The sequence below is a fragment of the Tupaia chinensis genome, unplaced genomic scaffold (genome assembly GCF_000334495.1).
Source record: "Tupaia chinensis unplaced genomic scaffold, TupChi_1.0 Scaffold000058_1, whole genome shotgun sequence".
Classification (NCBI taxonomy): Eukaryota; Metazoa; Chordata; class Mammalia; order Scandentia; family Tupaiidae; genus Tupaia; species Tupaia belangeri.
In genome coordinates, this window is record NW_006159516.1 from 620552 (window position 1) to 626504 (window position 5953).

Genomic DNA, 5953 nt, shown 5'->3' on the forward strand with positions numbered 1-5953 from the left:
AAAAAAAAAAAAAAAAAAAATGGAAGTGTCAGGTATAATGACAGTGTCTCTCCCAATAGATTCTTTTTCACTTTCTTTATTTTATTGCATTATTTTTTACATTTAATCACGGAACATCTCCACAGTAAACAAAATGAATCTTCCCAGCACGGATACACTTCATACCAGGCTAGTCAAAGGCATTACCATACACATATCATGGAACTTTTGTGAAAGGTTGTGTTTTCCCTCTCGATCCATATTTTGGCATGTGGATATTCAGTTGTCCCAGCACCATTTGTGGAAAAGGCTGCCTTTTTTTTTTTTGTTAACATTCCAATTTACCCCTTATACTAGAGTGACAATCATTTATTGTTTTAAAGAGGTAGTTACTTTTTTATTTTCTGAAAAAAAATTATATGTGTTTTTCCAATATTTTTGGTTGTTCTAAGCAGGAAAACTCTCTCTGTAGCATTCTAAGAGAGCAGTTCTTTAAACATTTTTCTCAGGTTCATATCTTCTTATGTGTGACATAGATTTTTATATGGAGTTTATGACCACTCCAGAGTTTTTAAAAAATAGATTTGTTTTGGACTCTTTCTTCAATTCTTCTGGCTTTTGCTCTATACTTCTAAGGCAATTTCATCCTGAGCAATTTAAACAAGGTCAAGGGAAATCTGGAAAGCATTGGAAAATATTACAAAAACAGTTCCAAATCTGTGTTGTGTCCTAGAAAGTTAGTTTCAGGTCTCACATATCAGTTTAGTGCTAATTTACTCTTAGGTTTTCCTGTGGCAGGTTTTCTAAAGCCAGTTGCAAATACCAGTGTAATAGAGAGATCACTTGGAGCATAATTTCTTTCAGATGGAGGATCTTTTTTTTTTTTTTCGGAGAAGTTTTTGCTCTAGGGTGTATGCACTTGCCAGACAGACAGAGACAGAGAGACAGAAAGCAAGAAATCACCTCCCCAGGGAGGATGACCACGCCACAATCCCTTCTCCTCCATTCTCCTCTTGGGATCTTGGGCATGCACGCACATGTGCCTGGCGTGAGTTTAAGCCACCAGGTCCGGGACTTGAACTGCGGTCTGCTACATAGGAGTTCAGCGACATAGCCATTACGCTAACTGCTGGTCCCCAGACAGAGGATCTTAACACATACTTTTCACCAACGAATTTTTTTCTTTTTTCTTTTTCTTTTTTTTGGGAGAGGTTTTTGATATAGAGCATGTGCGCTCCCTGGAAAGACAGAGAGACAGAGAGACAGAAAGCGAGAAATCACCCCCCCAGAGGGGATGGCCATGATGCAATCCCTTCTCCTCCATTCTCCTCTCGGGATCTTGGGCACACATGCACATGCACCCGGAGTGAGTTTAAGCCACTGGGTCCAGGTCTCAAACTGCAGTTGGCTACATGAGAATTCAGTGACATAGCCATTACACTAACTGCTGGTCCCACCAACGAATTTTTCCAAATGCTGCAGTCGGCCAAGAAAAAGGAACTTGTCTCTGAGGTAACTGCAAAACTGGTTAATTGGTTGTTATTTCTGTTTTGCAAATGTAGAGAGGCAGACCAGAGTTCTGAAATTAGACTTGTGGATTACAGTGCTGCTCTCGTGGATAACTGATGAGAGATGTTGCCTTTATTCTGCTTAATATGGCATGACCTTGTGGTGGTTTCTTCTTCCTTCTACAGTAAGAACTGTTTTCTTTCAGTGAAAAATAGGTTAATGTAATTCGTGCAAACAACACATAAAGGAAAAATATAAAAACAAGGATCCACAAGACAGAATCTAAATTAGAATCTCTTTTCTAACTTAAAAAAAGAATTTTTTTTAAATTGCCAAAAGGCACATGCACTGGCCATGAGAATAAATTTTCTCTTAATTTATTTACTACTGGCATAGTTTTGTTGTTGTTGTTGTTGTTGTTGTTGTTTGGTTTTTTTTTGTGGAGAGATTTTCACTGTAGGGCGCGTGCGCTCGCCAGCCAGACAGAGAGAGACATAGAGACAGAAAGCGAGAAATCACCCCCCAAGGGGGATGGTCACGCCGCAATCCCTTCTCCTCCATTCTCCTCTCGGGATCTTGGGCACGCATGCACACACGCCTGGCGTGAGTTTTTTAAGCCACCGGGTCCTGGACACGAACCGCGGTCGACTACGTGGGAGTCCAGCGACATAGCCATTACGCTAACTGCTGGTTCCCTTAACTGAATAGTTTTAAGGTCTGTTTCCTTCTCTCAACATTAGGTAATACAAAGGAAATGAATTTGATAATTACACTGCAGTGTTCATTCAGACGCTCAAATTCTGTTGTGAATTTCCTAGAGGATAATGGTGGCAGAGGTGAGAAGGAAGAAGATTTAGAAGTCTGGAAGCTACTCTTAACTACTTCAATTCAAATCAGTAATCTGTAAAATGATAATGCTGATTATGTTAAACACATCTAAGGTACAAAAGAAACTTTTTTTTTTTGAAGAGGTTTGTGCTATAGGGCGCGTGCGCTCGCCAGACAGACAGAGAGAGACATAGAGACAGAAAGCGAGAAATCACCCCCCAGGGGGGATGGTCACGCCGCAATCCCTTCTCCTCCATTCTCCTCTCGGGATCTTGGGCACGCACGCACACGCGCCCGGCGTGAGTTTTAAGCCACCGGGTCCAGGACGCGAACCGCGGTCGACTACGTGGGAGTCCAGCGACATAGCCATTACGCTAACTGCTGGTTCCCAAAAGAAACTTTTGAATTTCCTCATGTTTCTAATTTCGCTATAACATTTCCCTTGGATCCTTACAGGTCACAGGAAGGCAAGGAGCCATTTGATCAAAGCCAGGATCTACTGAGTCCACCCTGAAACAATCCAGCAGTAATAATGTCCCCTTTTGATCTTCCTCAAGCTGCCAGTAATATAAGAAGACCTGGCTGGCACTTTGGGACAGTGGGTAAGGGAGCCAGAGTCCACAGAGCTGACTGTGCTGTTGGAGCCTTGGCCCTGCAGCATGAACACACACCGGGTACGTATCCCTGACTGGCCAACACTCCAACAGCATAGACAGACAGAAGAGGAGGAATTGTGATGTGACCATACCCCATGGGAGTTGCTGTCTCCCTCTCCCTTTCACTGTCTCTCATTAGATTTGAGTAAAGTAACATGAAACTGATCATTGAAAGTTACCAGTGGTGGGACCAGCAGATGGAGTAGTGGTTATGCTACTAGATTCCCACATGGTCAACTGTGGTTTGAGTCCCGGACCCGGCGGCTTAAAACTCACGCGGGGGGTGTATGCATGTGTGCCCAAAATATGGAAAGGCGAATGGAGAAGGGACTGCAGCATAGCCATACCCTCTGGCAGGTGATTTCTCACTTTCCACCTCACTGTCTCTCTGGTGAGTACACTTGCCTTATAGCAAAACCTCTTAAAAAAAAAAATCTCTTCAAAAAAAAAAAAAAAAAAAAAAAGACATACTTTATAATGGTTAGGGTAATGCTAGATGTGGTAGCAAGTAAACCTTAAAATATCAGTTGCTTAACACAATAGACATTTATATTTTATTCACATAGCATTTTGGCTCCAGTAAACCTGGGTAGGGAATAGCTTTCCTGAAGTGAGAGCTGGGATTTTTTCCATCTTGTGAGACATTGACATCCTCTGCTTTCACTCACCAGAAAAGAAACAAAAAGTTGCAAAAGCTGTAACCGAGAAGTAAGGTGAATCACATCCACTTCCACCAGTGGCACGTCCACCTTTGGGTATAAAGGTTGAACTTGAAAAGTGCCAATTTTTACTAGGCAAGAAGCTTTTCTTTTTCCTTTAGGTTTGATAGAGAAATGAGACACTCTTTAATATGTCCTCATGCTGCAATCCATCCCCAGTCTCAGCTGGTCTGAATGCACACTCAGCATGCACAGGGAATTCTGGGATGAACCAAGACCCTTCCCCTGTGGGTCCAGCCCACCAGCACTGCACCACCACCTGGTCCACAGGCACCAAGCTCTTGACAGCTTCACTGTAGAAGGGAAAGCGAAATTGTTTAGTGGACAGTTGGCCATTTCTGCTACATCCTGTGACTCAGCATTGGTATGGAAAACTTGATACTTTAATCATTATTTACCTTTAGCCACTGGTCCTGAAGGCCAAAGGTCATGTCTTGGTAACTTCTAGTCTGCAAATCTCAACGGTCTGCCACATTGCAATGTTCTTTTTCATGTCAGTGCTTCACTAGATGAATTCTCTTTAACAGTCAGGCTCCCGGGAGGTTATCAAACAGTAATCCAAGGGTACTTATTAAAGGACTGTTTACAAAGTTTGGGGAAGCAAAACACACAGAGTATAAGTTCTAAACGAATGTTTTTCTAAATGTATTAAAGAATACTTATATGAGAATCATGTATGGGGTACTTGCTAAAAACACAGGTCTCGCTATGACTCAGCCTTTCAACTGAGTCTCATCCATATTTTAAAAATTTGTTATTAGGGCACATGCACTCATGAGAGGGAGAGAGAGAGAGTGAAAAAGTACTCCTAAAGGGAGATAGCCATGTTGTAATCCCCTCTTCTTTATTCTTTTCTCAGGATTTTGGGCACACACGCAATATGCCCAGCGTGATTCTCAAGACTCCTTCATTATTTGTGTTTGAGTGTCTCCATGTTCTAACAAACATCTCATTAAGATGTTTGAGAATTGTGCTCCTAAATTATAGCTCCACTAGTTAAAGAAGGCAAGCTGTGGGAAAGAAATGCAATGTTTGCCTTTTATCCTGTTAAAGGGTACGCATCCACATATTCTATAAATACGTTCTGAGTTACTCAGCAAAAATCAAGTACAGAGCTGTCAGGGAAAGAACTAGTATTGTACTTTCACTTGATCTGTTGTCTACCAGCCCCCAGGGCTTATTTACCAGCATTTATTCATTTTACAAACCACATGAGGTTTATTGCAAACTTTATTTTTATTATTTTTCACAAAAAATTTCTTGCACTTGAGTCTGTAACTCTCAACTGTTTTGTGTGTGTGATCTGATCCAGAAATTGTACTTGTTGCCAGTCACAGAAAAACGAATAAGGAGGGACAAACAGATGGCATAATGGTTACAGAGCTGGACTCCCACATAGTAGACCACAGTTCAAGTCCTGGACCCTGTGGCTTAAAACTCACGCTGAACACATGTGCGTGCATGCCCAAAATCTTTAGAGGAGAATGGAAGAGAAGGGATTGCGGCATGGCCATCCCCCTTGGGGAGTGATTTTCCTATTTGTCTTTCTGCCTCTCTCTGTCTCTCTGGCAAGCACATGCACCCCATAGCAAAGAAAAGGAAAAAAAAAAAAGAATAAGTAAGGCATGATTTTGCACTCAGGTACTTTCAGGTATAGTTTACACCATGAAGTTTTATTTTAGGTTGTAAAACTGTGAGGTGTATAAGACAGGTGTTATCATCCTGTTTTGAATATGAGAAAGTAGAGGCTGAAGAGACTGCATGGTTGCTTCATGGTTGTACTTTGGTTAAATGATCATACTACCTACAGTTTCCTGCTAATTTAGTTAAAAGACCAAATTATCTATTAGGTCACTGGAAAAGTCATAACGTATTTTTCTATGTGAAAATGCATCATGACTTTTCCGGCAACCCAATAAATTATCCTAAGAATACTAAGAACACTAAGTTCTTTCAAATTTAGATAATTTGCCCATTTTTAAACTTAGATATTTTGCATAACTTGAGTAAATTAAGGCTTAACCTTTGTCTTGATTTTAATTTTATAGCTGAAGGCACAGTGAATTATACTATATTCAGATAATTAGGAATGGAAGACAAGAGTTAATGGGAAACAAAACAACTGGGAAGCAAATATTGGCTCATGTGTTGGTTTCTGGATGAGCAAAGGAGGGACTGGGTCAGTGGTATTGATAATAAAGAAAATAGAAAAATGACTCCAAAAAGGAAAAGGGGCAAAGTAAGCAATTCTAAGGCAAGCAA